The sequence below is a fragment of the Dipodomys spectabilis genome, unplaced genomic scaffold (assembly GCF_019054845.1).
Source record: "Dipodomys spectabilis isolate Male_0828 unplaced genomic scaffold, ASM1905484v1 ptg000116l, whole genome shotgun sequence".
In the NCBI taxonomy this organism is placed as follows: Eukaryota; Metazoa; Chordata; class Mammalia; order Rodentia; family Heteromyidae; genus Dipodomys; species Dipodomys spectabilis.
In genome coordinates, this window is record NW_024870793.1 from 517,865 (window position 1) to 534,651 (window position 16,787).

A 16,787-nucleotide genomic window follows, 5' to 3' on the forward strand; every position below is an offset into this window, starting at 1 on the left:
ATTGTTTGTTTTCCTATGCTAAAAACATGGAGGAGGGTATTGTAAACTAAAACTGCAAAAGAAATTTAAGATCTTGGTGCTAACAAATGTGTCCAGTTATTACATTAAACAGAGAATTCAAAGTTCATGAATACAGAGCTCAAATTTCTTATACTACTTATTTCAAAATGCAAATTAAAGGGAAAATCAGACATGAGATAAAATTTATATTGTATGTTAATTTTTAAAGAGGAAAATAAGATCCTAGATGGCAGATTAAAGGCAAAGCAATATCAAAGCCCTATCTGCTCAATAAGAAATAAGAAGTGTATTTGAAAAAAAACTGCAAAGTGCACATCAGGCAAAGGCAAGCAGTCAGAGCCTACCACCAATAGAGCAACAACATATATCTCAGAAAAAGGAAACAAGTTCAGACCGTGCTCATCCTTATCCCTGATTTCAATAATACATATACACCCCCTACACACACACACACACACACACACACACAAAATGAATGTATGCAACAGCTCAACCTACTCACATCCACTCAACATGAATCAAAGATCTTCCTGTAATATTTGAAACTTTAAGTTTCAAGTCTTGTACATAATTGATAATAGATGCATAAGTAATATTTTCTGAATAGCACTCTGCTATGAAAGTGAGAGTTCATGATGATTATAACTACTTAAAACATCTCTGAATCTCAAAAAAATTAAACAACAAACAATCCGAATTTTGGGACTGCATTTCTACCAGCTATTCTGCAAAGACTTAATAAGAAGATACTTATAAGACCCAAAAATTAAATACTAAATTCAATTGATACCTGAGTAAGTGAAGAGAAAGATGAGAGACACTGATCAGAGAGACCTATGCTGCCTCCAGTTCTCAGCCAGCTGTACACTGTGGCATCTTTGCTGCTGCTGGACCTTAGTTGTCTTCTCCAGTGCAGTGGCCACACTGGAGTTGGATTGGGCGTGATAGGGAGATGAGTGTAGGCCACATGGGAGGCCACACTGGAGTTGGGGCTTGGGGAGGTGGGGAGGGGAGAGGAGGCCCTGGCAGAAGCTGGTGAAGTGAGGAAAGAGGCAGGGAATCAGAGGCTCAGGAAGCAGCATGCCCAAAGGCTGCCTGGTTCTGGAGAGTGTCTGTGAGGTGGGGTTGTTGGGGCGGATTCCATGGGGCCTGGTGGCCTGGTGAGAAGAGAAAGGAATCTCAAGTACTGCAAAGGCAGACAATGAAAATTAAGATCACAGTGGCTGAACAACTTCAACAACAAAGGTGGGGACATGGAGGTAAACTCTGGGGATGGAGAGGACGGCAGCACTGGGACAGTGGCGTTCAATCCTTTCTGGACATACCTGGAAGTGTGTGAGGGCTGGCTTCACCACAGGTTTGACCTCACTCGACTTGAACGGGAACCTGCAATGGTCACTTCAGCCTCAGCCTGCCCCATAGAGCCAGACTGGCATAAATGCTGAAGATCAGGCAGTGGCTGGGAGGCTATGCCCAGCAGGGTGGAGGAAGCATGGCTAGTGGGTGCAGCTCCAGCCCAGCCAGGCCCAGGGCCACCGTGGATGTTCGGACTGTAGATCTGGAACAGGCACTGTGCCCCAGACCAGTGGGGCTTCCAGCGACTTGCATGGTGGCCACCACGTGCATGTTGGGAACTTCATAAGCATGGCCCAGCCATCTCCACGGAAAGGTGCATTCACTCCTGTGCCTCTCCTGTCTTCTGGACTCTCGCTGTTCTCCTGCTTCCTGCTGAAGTACCAGGCAATAGACACCCCCAAAGGCCAGGAGGGAGCCGTTGCCAATGTAAATGCAGAAGTGTCGTTTATTACAGCTCGAGCTGGACTCACAAACCTTCCCTGACACAGCAGGTCAGAAATTGTGAGTCCCAATCTCTTGTTCAGCAGGGTTTTGTATTGTGTATGAAGCAGGTGGAAGTATCATTACAACACTGATTTTGTGATAGGTCAGTGGTTCGGAGTGAATCTAGTCTTAAGTTTATTGGTTGGGGTATGATCATTTCCAGTAAGGGCAGGGACTTTCTAGCTTAGCAGTTACAGGATAGGTTGAATGATACATAGCAAGCATATTATAAGTTGGGGTAGGTGGGACCAATCACAGGAACGCTGAGGGCGCTATTCCTGGATTATTTCCTGGCCTAAATTGCTTCCTGATAGAGTTCGGAGATAATCGGTCAGGGCAGTCTGAGATTCCTGAACAGATCAGGGCTGTCTGATTTCTTAGTTATTTTTACTGTTACATTTTCTTAGAACATGAACTGACACTCTTTTTCCAGTAGCAGATAACAGATGTTTTCCTTAGAGTTTCTGAAATCACTGCCAACTTATTTGTCCTCTCACTGACACTTCCAACTACAGGAGTCAACTTCTCCACGCCAATGACAGGCCATCTCGGAGATACTCACAGGGCTATGTTTCCTCTCTCCATTTCAGGCCTTTCTACTGAAAGAACATCCTTACTAAAAACTTTTTAGTTCTTTATAGTGAGGAAGAAAAGCAAGGCCTAGTTGCAGCCATCGAACCAAGAATTGAGGGCCATGGCTGGAGCAAAACACCCTGAGAAAAGATGGATTCATTTTTGTCAAAGACACAAGGCTCTATGGGAACTCTCATTCTAACTGATTTTCTTCCTAGTAATATATTCACAGAATATGTAGACTATGTAATAATGAAAAATGGCATATGCATAACATTTGTGAATATGGAGGGAAGTAAGAAAAACTGCAATGGCCAGAAGTAACTGGTTCTTTGAAAGAGAGCTGGTAGGTACTCTGTTTGGCCTCTAAGCCTTTTAGCACAGTATTTTGTATTGCATTCAAACATATGAAGTTCTTAAAAAGTAAAATCAGGACAAATAGTTAAAAATAAGTTAATTTTCCTAATAAAGTATCACAAACTGCATCTTTAAATTCAGAGGTACTTAACATGAAATTTTTCTCACGTTAAATTGCCTTTTGTTCTACCAAAGAGTTGATATTCGAAAATTCCCAAAGAGAATTATTTTTTTTCTTCCTTTTTAAGGAACCATAGTGAAGTCCACCTGTTTCTGCTGTGAGCTGTTTCTTCCACTTACTGCCCAGTTGCTGTCAATACTCATCCCCATAGGAGACAAGCAGCTCACATCCTGCCTTGATGACATGACAGGTTTGGTAGAAGATCTACCTGTGGTACTGAAAGGCCCTCAGATTCTGTTTCTCAGCATACCTGCCACAGTTCATATACCTAAAGTTGAAGTAGGCACAGGAAGGAAACATAAGAGGGTAAGTTTCTACTCCCTTTGGATCTACTCCTAATACTCATCCACTCTAGAACTCTAAGTGCACTGTTTTCAAAGCCCAGTTCCAGACTTCTCTCAATCCTGATTTGTCACAAATAGATTGATATCCAGATTCTCTAAATTGAGTTAAAGTTTATGTCATAGACTTGGGTGGGGACATGTACTCGGTTTCTAGATTAGCACACATCATTTGACATTTGGCCCAAGTAATTTTCCTTAGATTGGACTCACTCATGCACCTGTCTCCACTATGTTCCCATAGAAATTCAGAGAACCCATTGTCTTATAAAGAGAATAAAGGGAAATTTGTTTATTCATGATGTCGGTTCCTGATAAGACAATGGTTCCCCATGGCACAGGGCTACAGCACATATCATAGACCCACTGCTTTCTGAAACTCACCACTGCTCCAACTCTGCTTCAACGTGTTTGTGTGTACCTTCATAGACTAAAATTCTTTCTTGTAGATTGTTAGGGCACTATGTACTTTGCAAAAACTAGGAAGAAAAATTATAGTTAAATACTCCTACAATGAAATTGTTATTTCTGTCTCCACATGTGTTTCACAATTACTCAGGGAATATGATTTATTCAACTACTGAGGGTAATTCTTTGACTCGGATACAGTATGTGCTTTATAGATGCAGGATCTATGAATGAAGTTAGGTCCTTTGGTTTTTATTCTGATGTGTTAATTTTGTCTCTCATGGAAATTTTTATTTTGATACAGTACACATATATATGCATACATACTTACATACATAGCAGAGCTATGATTGAACGCAGTAACTAAACTTACCTCTTGCAATACAAGCACTCTACCACTTGAAGCATGAGCCCTTTTTGTGTTGTTTATTTTTGAGGTATTTTTTGTCTGTCAAGGGGCTTAAATTCTGTGCCTGAATGTTGTCCTTCAGCTGTTCAACTCAAGGCAAGCGCTCTACCACTTGAGCCACAGTGCCACTTTTGATTTTCTGGTGGTTTATTGGAGATAAGAGTTTCACAGCCTTTCTTCCATGGGCTGGATTTGAACCATGATACTCATATCTGAGCTTTCTGAGTAGCTACTTACAGGTTTGAGCCACCAGTGCATAGTTTATTTTTGAGGTGTTTTTTCCCCTGCTGTCCTGGGTTGCCATTCTGCTTGTGCTTGCATGGATTGCTGGAGATACTTCACTTTATACAGCCATTGTACTTCCAAATGTGCACCAACGTGCTCAGCCATTGGTAGTAATGGGGATCTTATAATCTTTTATGCTAGGACTGGCATCAAACTGAGATCACATCATCTCTATCTCAAAAGTCCAAATTAAAGGTTGAGCTATGGAACCCAGCTATACTATGTATATTTTTATTACTTTTCCCTCAAATATTCATAATTTTGAAAGCACCAAATACAGCAAAAGAAAAATGGAGATATGGGAATTCATTGAGAAAGGTGTGATAAACAGGGTGTAAGTCTTCTGAGGAGAATATCCTCTTAGGAACCATGAAAATGACTGCTGGGCTCACTCCAGTTGGCCTGGGATTTATTTTTTGCATCTACACATAGAAGTTTCTCCTTTTTGTGATCTGAGTTTCAGAAAGACAAGCTAAAGGCTTTTGAGTAATAATCGGCAAAATCACATTACTTGATTCCAGTGATGCTCTTTGAGCCTGCATGGATTCAGCAGTTGTGAACATATAAGATGCCGTCTACACATCTGAGGAGATTTGTCATAGTCCTAACAGAGGCTCCTTAAGCGTGGATGCACTTTGCCTCTAACACACTCTGTTTATATGCACTATACTTTGATCCTAAATCAGCATGTCCATGTTTATGCAGATTCCACAAACACATACATCTATTTTGTCCATGTCCTAGCAATGTTTCATTGGAGGCACAGGGGGACACATGGAGTTAGAGAAAGGGGGGGAAGGGAAGGCATTTCTTACCATCCACGAGTACCTATTGTCTGCATCTTCATCTTCTATGATCAAGCCCCCATAGGGGCTAAAGTGCAAACCCAATGGCAGATCAGATTCCTCATTCCATACTCTAAGCCTAGCCTGAGGAATACTGTACTGACGAATTCTCAGCCCAGTGGGCAGACTGAGGACTGAATGGTCATAATGCCCCTTGTCCACCACATTGTCTCTTACAAATATAGGTGGTCCATGAACAGTGTAGCTGGTGATGAAGAAGTGCTGACATTGCTCACAATCTGAAGCAAGAGCAGCAAAAATTAGTCAAGAAATATGTACATTCCCAGATTTAACAATCATGAGAAAGAGCACAGAATGCATATCATTGTCGCTTAGTTCTTCATGTGAAGTTGCTAGAGTAAACCAGTAATTGGGGGCAAAATGACCTGATGAATTATTATAAAAGCACATTTGCCTTCTGTTTGACCAAGCACAGAGGGTTACTTACACAGGTAATCATCATCGTGGGGTTTACGGATATCTTCATAAGCATAACTCTTTCTTTCCTGTAGGCTGTACATGCTCATTTTTACCTCCTTTTTCCTACGTCCAAGTTGAAAAACAATGGTTAGTTAAGTTGGAAATCAACAATGTTTGTCCCTATTTCTTCAGAAAAGTAAAATCTCTTACTATCAAATTATCATCTATTCTTCTCACATACTCGGGTCCCCCATTAACCTTTGACTCAGAGATACAAAGACTTCATTATAACATTAACTACCAGTTTCTAATTCAATTTTAAGTTTTAGCCATTCCCATTTTCAGGTTTAATTTCTACTTCATTAAATTTCTTATAAAGTGGTCATTGATGAATTTATTCATTCAGAATATGTGTTGAGTGTATGTTAAGTATTGAGCAAAGATGTGGACATACAGGATTGAAAATGTGTGGTCACAGATATATCAGATACTTTGCGTTTATCTGTTATTTGACCTTTTACTTATCGTTTTCAGACAACATGCAGGTTGTACACATTTTTCTTGCTAGTCCTGGGGCTTGAACTCATGGCCTGGCCACTGTCCCTGTGCTTCTTTTGCTCAAGGCTAGTACTCAATAACTTGAGCCACATTGCCACCTCTGGCCTTTTCTGTTCATGTGGTTCTAAGGAATAGAACCAAGGGCTTCATTCATACAAGACACATACTCTACAACTAAGCCACATTCCCAGAGCAGTCTGTGCATCTTTATCCATGTTCTTCAGATTAACATTCAGAAGTTCAGGGAGATTGTAAAATGTGTCATGGCCTAAGTGCCTCCAGGTGGATAATAACCCAAGTGTGTAACTTCATTGTCAAATTCTTATGTGCTGCTCATTGGAAACCTAATTATTAGTTCCACAGCTTAGTTCAGCCAATGTTTGAACTTTCCAAACTCCACCTCACATAATCAGATTACCCTCATCAACCTTGTTAGTATTTCCAAAATTAGTAAATTTCCCAAATTATTTTCTCTTACCCAATTTTTGTTTGCAGTGTTGTCCTTGTGTATTTGCTTCTCCAGGAGGGAACACTGGTTTCTGGGCCTCTTCTAATCCACTTGACATTGAGAAATTTGTAATTCCTGAGAACTTCTTCAAACTAGGTTCCTTACCTAAGGTTGTCTTGGGCATTCCCTTCAATGAAAGTCACATATAGAATTAGAATCTATTTCCTAAGCCTTTCAACTCCTATCAGTTTTGTCTCAAATCCATATAAGTTAGACTGAGGGAGGGAGAACACTTGAGAATACAAACCGAAGAGCAAGCAAGGTCTGTGAATGAAGGAAATGAAGCTTGGAAGAAGACATGTCTAGTGGAGACATTTAATGAAAGAGAACAATGGGAAAGTGGAGAATTACAAAACTTGGCTGGAAAAAGATATAACAGAGCAGTGAGAATAGGAAGAAATTATTGGCAGAAATCTATATGGACAATTAAGTACATTCAAATTGCAACTAGTTATAACAGATGACTTTGAAATTAGTTTGACTTTTTTCTACGTAATTTTGCCTGAAAAAGTATGTACCATCTAATAGTTGTATAAATTGGTATACATGTCTGTTGTTGAGGTGATAAGGTAAAAAAAAAGTGTGATACAGTAAAAAAAGAAAATGTTCATCAGGCAGAATCTAGTGACTCGTGATTGTAATCCTAGTTATTCAGTAGGCTGAGATCTGAGCATTAAGCATGGCAGCCAGCCCAAGCAGTAGTTAGACTTATATCCACTTAACCACCATAAAAGCCAGGAGTGGTATTGTGGTTCAAGTTGTTGAGTGCTAGCCTTGCTAGCACAAAAGGAAGGATCTGGAACAGTGATTAGGTCCTGATTGTCTCAGGCCCAGCACCAAAAAAATTTCACCAAAGAATCTTGTGAATTATTAAAATACAGCATCAATGGGACTAAGCATTTCTTTCTGCTTTTTTTTTTTCTGGTCCACGGCCTGGGCCTTTTCCCTGAGCATCTTTGGCTTGAGCCACAGCACGATTTTCAGCTTGCTTTTCCTGTTTATGTGGTACTAAGGAATCAAACTGAGGCCTTCATGCATGCTAGGCAAGCACTCAACCATTAAGCTACATTCCAAGCCCCTAATTATTTGTTTTTGAGCCCTGATATAAATTTACTTTCTGTGACATCTCTAGTTGAAATAAATTAGTTGAAATTGATTTGAAGACGTTAACTTCAGTATTTCTCGAGCCTGTTACTTTTACTTAAATTTCAAAACTGATTAATTATTACATATATTGATTATAACTTATTGTTTATCCTGAAAATATTGAGGGGGGTTCAGTTGAGACTTCAGACCTCTGAAGAAAGATCAGTTATTGTCCAACCACTCAGACTCACATGTAGAGGCTACAGCTAAACAAACAACTATGGAAAGTTCCAGAATCAGCTAACTAAAGCTCAGAAGAAGGGACCAATCCTCCTCTTCCTCAAAGAATTGACATTTGAAATTAGCCTCAGAAGGATACGTATCTATGTGAAATATTATGTCACTTTTTTTAGTTGTCACTAAACTTTCCTTAAAACTTACAAATAGTGTGGATTTATTGGTGCATCTATCAATTTGTTATAACAAAATGAAGAGTGATTGGAACAAAGATTGGAACAATCATTCAGTGAATGGTGTGAAGGTGTGAATGGCTAAGATAGATAAGACTTTATAATGCTTTGTAAGTATTTATAAACTTGTAAGTGCCGTTAGAGAAAATGTATTGGTAGACTTCACCACTAGGTGTGATCTCAGACACAATACGTTTTTAGATTTCAGTTTTCTCATCACGTAAGTGATTATAGTTTACTATTTGCCTCATTATGTTGTTGTAATATTCAAGTCTATTTGTTCATGGGACGTTTAAAATAAAGTCTAAAATATTGTGAAAATAAAATAAGTGGTAGTGATTATTGTGGATATGAATTGAATCTTAGAATGAATATGATAAGAACAGAAGAGATCAGGAAAAGGAAGCAGATGTTCCTAGGGCTTCTTCTCTTACTTGGAACCATGAAGAAAGTTTACTCATCAATAGAATTTGGGAGACATTTATCTTCTGACGCTTACCCTGTTCAGTTCTGAAGGTCACCCAAGAAGGTTTGACTAAAAGTAATGAGAAATCTGGATTTTGGTTACAAAATATCTCCAAACTGTGGATTCTCATTTTTGACAGCAAATCTCAGCCAGAGAGAAAAGACTCTATTTTAGGAAAATGTTTTCTGAATTGTCATTAAGGCTTGTCCCTATATTTTTTTCTTAAATTTCTTCAAACCTAGACAAAACCCATCTTTGCTTCACTCTGTGTTCATAAGCTATCTGTTATAATTTAATTGGCTTTTGATGACAAGAAACACTAAGCAAATTAGGAACAAGAGGGAAAGATTATTTAGTTAAATAGCATACATCATGGTCAACTTAGTTTTATTTCAGTGATGAAGGATTGTTTAACACACACAAATCTTAATGTGCAATGCAACATGTAAGCAGATCAAGGACAAAAATCACACACTCATTTCTCTGGATGCAGAAAAAGCCTTTGACAAAAGTAAACATTCTTCTTTTTTTTTTTTTTTTTTGGTCAGTGGTGGGGCTTGACCTCGGGGCCTGTGTGCTATCCCTCAGCTCTTCAGCTCAAGGCAAGCATTCAATCATTGAGGCACAGCTCTACTTCCAGTTTTCTGGTCGTTTATTGGAGATAAGAGCTTCACGGACTTTCCTGCCCGGCCTGGCTTTGAACTGTGATCCTCAGAGCTCAGCCTACTGAGAAGTCAAGATTACAGGTGTAATGCCCAGTTAAAGTCAGCATTCTTTTATCATAAAACCCTTGAAGAAACTAGTGATACTGGGTATATATCTCGATAGGATTAGGGGTATATGTGAAAAATTAAATCATTTCTGCTAATAGCAGGAATGACACAAATGTTTATTTTTTCACTCTTTTCCCATATTGAATGCAATCAAGCCACAGAAATAAGCAAAGAGAAAGAAATAAATAGGTCAAAAGAGAAGAAACCATTTAAATTATGCTTGTTCACAGATAACATGATCCTATATTTAAAAGATCCCAAAAATTTCCTGAGAAAAATTCTAGATCTGATAAATGCTATTGGAAATGTGCCAGAATATATGATCAACATGTAAAAATCATCAGCTTGTCTGCCAACAATGAACAGTCTGGGAAAGAAATCAGAAAAATCACAATAGTCTCAAAAAATTAGCTTAAGATTGTGCTTAACTAATGAAGTAAAAGACTTCTATAATGAAAAGTATAAAACCTCAAATAGAACTGAAAGCCAACCTGGCCAGGTAAGTTTGTGAGACTCTTATTTCCAATTAAGCACCAGAAAATAGGAAGTGGTGCTGTGGTTCAAGTGGTAGAGTGCTCACCTTGAGTTCAAGAAGTCAGAGACAACACTCAAGGCAACTGTCAGGACTGACGATGATGATGATGATGATGATGATGATGATGATGATGATGATGATGGTGATGATAATAATAATAAAGTTAAAAATTGGCACTATGGATTGCATTTCATTCTTCCAAAATTATAAGTTGAATTCCCAATCCTCAAAATATTATTTGGAGATGGAGCCTTTGGTAGGTAATTAGGGTAAGATGACATCATGGAAGTGAGGCCCGAGATGGATTTAACTTTCACAGAAAAAGAAAAGAAAGATCCTTTCCGTCTCAACTGTTCTTCCATTCCCAGTCATGAACATATCAAGATTTCATGTAGATACACAATGAGATATAGGCCATCTACAAACCTAAAATAGATCCTTCATCAGAACCCAATCACACTAGTGTACTGGTTTGAGTTTTCAAGCTTTCAGAACTATGAGAAATAAATTTTTATTTAATTAACTCACTGTATACTATTTGGTTATGGCAGAATTAGTTGAACACACAATGATAAAAACACTGGAATTCACCGATTTTTACAAAGAAGATACATAAATCTTTGTATGTGGCTAACAAATGTATGAAAATATGCTCAATATTACTAAGCAGTAGGGAAATGTAAGTAAAATGTCAATGACTCTTTAGGATGCTTACCATAAAAGTAAATAAAAGGAAACTGGATGCTGGGCACTGGTGGCTCCTGCCTGTAATCCTAGCTGAGGAGGCTGAGGTCTGATCATGGAGCAAAGCCAGCCTGGGCAGGAAAGTCTGTAAAACCAAAACACCAGAAGTGCCGCTATGGCTAAAGTGGTAGAGCACTAGCTTTCAGCTAAAGAACTGAGGGACAGCACCCAGGCCCAGAGTTCAAGCCCCACGACCAATAAAATAATGGAACCTTTGCTCGCTGCTGGTAGAAATATAAAATAGTGCAGTTGCCTTGGGAAATAGTATGAAAAGCACTCTAAAAATTAAAAGCATTACTAGCTTATTATCTAGCAATCTAATTCCTAATATACATAGAGACAGGAAAGAAGGAGGAATGGAAAAAAGTAAGGAAACAAGGAATGTAAATAGATCCTAAATAGATATTGGCACATTCAGTATAACTGCAGCATTATTAATTCTATTGACAGTTGTAAAGAGGTTGCATAGGAAAACATAGACATTATATATGAGTTCCAAATTAAATAACTACATAAAGGAAGAACAGTTAAGTTTCACCTGTCTTTTCCCAGGTTTATCCAATGTGAAGAACATAGACAGGGGTAACATTTCCACAGTCTATCATGGATCTTTGGCACAGAGTACATTGCACATTCCATGTTCAATTCAAATCAAAGACATCAGGCTGCAACCTTGTGATTTCTGTCACCATTCTCTCTGTCTGGTCTGTTCTTTCTATGTGAACTCTCTAAGTGAAGGCATTTGACCACATAACCCCTCTGTGATATATAAGTGCATACCACACTGGAAACCCTTCAAAAGCACAATCTTACTTGGGTCAATTTGATCGAAATATGAAGAATACAAAAATCTTGAACAGAGAATCAAGTGGACCAATCTCTCCATGACTCTAGTAGCATTTATTCTTCTCTCAACTCCAGTAAGAAATTGGTTCTATTTTTGACAGTTTCCATTTTTGTTGTGATTGTTCAATGTCTTTCTCTGCGTGGTTACTTCACTAAATGGACTACCTTCCATGGTCTTTCATGAGATTGCTAATGACTGCAAATAAGTCAACAAATATATGTTTTCCAGGTGTTAGATAGAAAATCAATGCATCAAGAAAACATGGAATATAATATTGTATCAAATTGCTGTATGTACTTAATTAACTACGTAATAGAAAGTGATGAGGATCACTTTTTACTTGAATTTTACCCTACTAAACATCTAGCAGAGCCCTGCCTCTATCTATGTTTCTCTCATCCCTTGGATTTTTGCAACCATCTTCTAACAAGCTTCTCTTTTGCCACGTTTCTAATTTTTTACATTGCTATCAGATTTTTTACCAAAACTATTTTTAATAGTGTTTTGATAAGTTATCTGAAGAGAGCGAGAGAAAGGGACAGCAGTGGTGATAGAGAGATACTCATCTTCCTAGCAACTCCAATTTCATCCTCCAGAAGAGTGAGAAAAATCAGGCTCTTACCATCATTCATAATGATATTTTATTATAACTCACTCAACAAAACAGCAGAATAAGTTAAGAGTGAGTCAATTACAAGTGGCTCATCTCCAGTGATTAATTAAGCACTGAAATCATTTTGGTGTTACTCATCCATAACCAAATACAGAATTCTCTTCTTTTTATTCACCATCCAAAGAAACCCAAAGTGGATCTATGGCTCAGGTGGTAGAGCAATAGCCTTGAGCAAAAATGTTTAAGGGCAGTTCCTAGACTCTGAGTTAAAATTGTAAGATTTATGTCCGCACACAAAGAAAATGTGTTCCCAAATATCTGTCCTCCCATGTAATTTGAATGTTATATGAATGATCTAGGGATAAAAGGTGTCCAGACAGATTTTAGGCTCGTGCACATTTTGTAATAAACAATATCTTCCATTCAAAAACTGAACTGGAAATAGTGTCATCTGTGTTATGAGGAATGGACCACACATACTGTGGAGACTTTAAGGGAGCAGTGGAGAAATCTTTGCTCTCATGTCCTGGGCTTAACTCAGGACAGTCTTTTCACATCTATAGTTCCCCAAAGAAGTGGGTGATCATCTGATTCCAGTCTCAAAGGGCTGGAACTCTTATTTCTGAGAAGAGTATATAAAATTATCTTGATAAGTCATTGCTTATTATACAGACACAGTAAACAACTTTATGCTTTTAATCACTCTGCATGCCTGAAAGTAATAATGCTCATCACTTGTGTCCAAATCTTTGAATAATATTCAAGTATATATATCCTACTCAAAACAATGAAAGGATAAGAATTCTTGGTTCAGTGAATGCTTAAGAGTAAAAAAAGATTTCCCATTACACCTAGTTACCTCTTCAATGAAGGATTTCTCTTCATAAATTACGGAGATCTGTGACAACAATTTTCCCACATTGGGTTTCTTTTCTGTGTTAATGTTCCAATGCTTGCTGAAGGTTGACATCCAGTTGATAGACTTCCTCTAATGCTTACTTTTACAGAGATGCTGTCGTGTGTCCAAGTCTTTGGTACCTGTTGAGATATAACTTTTTGCTGAATGTGTTTCTTTATTTGTTGTATTTAGTTTCTGTCTTGTGGATTTTCTCAATTTCACTGAGGACTGACTTCAGATTAAATGTCATTGAACATTTGTTCCATTCATTAGGTTTCGTTTCTCCTATATGTCAGTTCTCTGATCAACAATGAGGTATGCCTCCCAGATGAAAATCTCTACACACTGGTAATATTCATCAGGTTTCTCTCCTGTGTGTGTTCTATAAATTAACGTGAACGTGTGTTTCTGGTGCAAACAGAGGGATGAATTCTTTTTAAAAAAACACACTTGTTGCATTCATAGAATTTCTCTCATTTCAGTGTTCAGTGAAGAATGCTCAGCTGAGCCTTCTGGGTAAAAGGCTGTAAAGTTGCTGCATTCATGAGACTTCTCTCGCTTGTTGGTGCTCTGGTGCAAACTGAGTTTTCTTCCAGGTGAAAGACTTTCCACATTTATTACGCTCCTAAAATTTCTCACCTCTGTGAATTCCATTATGCTTACTGAGGTCTGGACTCTGGTTGAAGGATATTTCACACCTGTTACATTCACAAAATTTCTCTCCTGTGTGTCTTCTCTGATGATCAGTAAGTTCTGCTTCCGGGTAAAGACTTTCCACACTTAATACATTCAGAAACTTTCTTACCTTTGTGTGTGTGTTTGATGGATGTTAAGGTCTGCCTTCTCAGTAAAAGATTTTCCACACAGGACACATTCATAAGGTTTCTCTCCTGTGTGTCTTCTGTTTTTGTTAAGTAAGGTTTGCCTTATGGGTGAAAGATTTTCCACACTGGATACATTCATATGGTTTCTATCCTGTATGTGTTCTCTGATGTTTGTTAAGGTGTACCTTCCAAGTGAAAGAATTTCCACACGTTACAATCATAAGGTTTCTGTCCAGTGTGTCATCTCTGATGGACAGTAAGTGGTGCCATCTGGATGACAGACTTTACATATTTTTCATATTCATAAAGTTTTTCTCCTGTGCGTTCTCTGATGGAGTGTAATGTGTGCCTTCTGGGTGAGAAGCATTCATAAGGTTTTTCTTATGTGTGTCTTTCTGATGATCAGTAAAAGCTGCCTTACAGGTGAAAAACATTGCACTCTCGATACATATGTAAGATGTCTCTCCTGTGTTTTTTCTCTGATGATTAGTCACAGCTTCCTTCCAGGTGAAGGATGTTACATACTCGATACATTCATAAGGTGTCTCTACAGTGTGGATTCTCTGATGGATGTGAAGGTCTTCTTTTTGGATGCAAGACTTTACATACATGATATAATCATAAGGCCTTTCTCCTGGGTGTCTTCTCTGATGATCAGTAAGGACTGCCTTCTTGGTAAAAGACTCTCCAAACCTGTTAAAATCATAGGATTTCTCCCCTGTATGTCTTCTCTGATGGACAGTAAGTAGTGCCTTCTGGTGAAAGATTATCCACATTTGTTACATTCATAAGGTTTTTCTCCTGTATGTATTATCTGATGCAAAGTGAGGTATGACTTTAGCCAGAAAGACATGCCATATTTGTTGCATTCATAAGTTCTCTCTTCTGTATGAGTTCTCTGATACATGTTGAAAGTTGACTTCTGGGTGGAAACTGTCCAATCCTCATATTCATAAGGCTTGTCTTCTGTGGGCATTTGAGGTGGGAAAGTGAGGTCTGACTTCCGAGATATATAATTTTTTTTCATCTTATATACTCATTGGAGTTCTCCTCTGCATATTTGCTCTGGAATTTTACAAGGTGAATTTCCCTACTGATAGGTTTTTCACATTAATTACCTGAAAAGGATTCTCTCTTTTGAATATTTTCTGATGAGTAGTGACTGTACTTCTTATGTAGAATGTTTTTCCTTATTCAGGGCATTCTGATGTTTTCCTCTGTCCCTGAAGTATTTCTTGGGCAAAGAGAGGACACTTACCATAGTCTTTCCTATATTCATCATGGTTATAGGAAAGCTGTCCCACATAAGCCCAACTATGTCTAAAGAATATTGTCTGTGACTGAAAAAAAATCTCCTTTTTTACACCACATTCAAAATATTGCTACTCATCATTTTGATCAAAATGCTCCAAATATCTCAGGGATTGTTCAACTACGGGAGACAGAGCAGGCCAATATGCACCATGCATCTCATCAGGTTCAATATAGAGAAGCATGTTCTGGCACTCAATGAACTCCATAATTTTCATCCCTAATGAGTTTCTATTATTCCCAATCAGCTCTGGGTTAGGATTTGAACTCATATGAAAAGTTCTTACTAATTTATGACAGGTACTTCACATAGATAGTCATGTGGACTTTCCTGGCAGGTCTTAATCATGTACTCCATTTCTTGGACATCTAAAATGAGACATAGAGCCAGGTGCTGGGGTCTTATGCTTATAATCTTAGCTACTCAGGAGGCTGAAATATGAGGATCATAGTTCAAAACCAGCCAGGCAGGAAAGTCCTTGAGACTTTGGCAATGTTGGGATTTGAACTGAAAGCCTAGCAGGTCCAATTGGTGAAAGAGTCAAGGTGAGGACACCAGCATGTGAACTGAGGAGCTAGGCCATTCCCAGGACCTGACAATGAGCCCTAGGGAGGGCCAGGATTAGCATAAATTCATACTTGATACATAGAATCTGTATTGACATATATGTGTGCGCAATATCTTACGTTCGGTGCATTTCTTCTCCTTAATTTATGTCTAATTTATGATGGTATTGTGAACTTTACTGAGTATGGTGACATATGTAACTATACTGACATGGATGACGACCTGCTCCCATGGTTATAAGGTTGCCTATGCATTCATTCTCCATCCTAGCTGAGACCCAGGACTTCCACATTAGAGGAAATCAGGCACAATGACTGGCTTCTGACATCAGGCTGAATCTTTTGTCAGGCCTGGGATTTGAACTCATGTCTGGGTAACCCCGTTGCACTGTGGGAGAAGGGGAAGCTCATCATCCCTGAAGACTAGAATGTCAGGCCTGGTCCAGGACCTGATTTGAAGTCCCAGCAGTGGACAAAATAACAAGCTTACATTGTTAAACATAGGATCTCTATTTACATACAGGTGTGGTATGCATCTTGCTTTCAATTTAGTTATTTTTTAAATTTTGAGTCTTATTCATGGATGTATTGTGTATTTTATTGAGTATAGTGACAGGTATAGCTGTGCTGCCGTGGATGACAACCTATTCCCATGGCTATACAGTTGCCTATATAGCATTCTCCAGCCTCGATGAGGCCCAGGACCTTCACAGGACAGGAAATCATGTGGATCCATTGGTTTCTCACATCAGGATGAATTTTTTGGCTGTGCTGGGGTTTAAACTCAGAGCTTAGCAGGCAGAATTGGGGAATGAGTCAAGGTGAGCACACCAGCCTGTTAGCCACTAAGGTGTTAGGCCGTTCACAGGACCTGAGCTTGTGCCCCATGAGGGTCAATATACTCATGA

At 38.7% G+C, this 16,787-nt stretch overlaps 1 pseudogene; it reads right to left on the reverse strand.

The window, feature by feature from the left end:
* Positions 1–1,488: 1,488 nt before the first annotated feature.
* Positions 1,489–5,795, reverse strand: LOC122115086 (annotated as a pseudogene).
* Between the last annotated feature and the right edge of the window lie 10,992 nt (positions 5,796–16,787).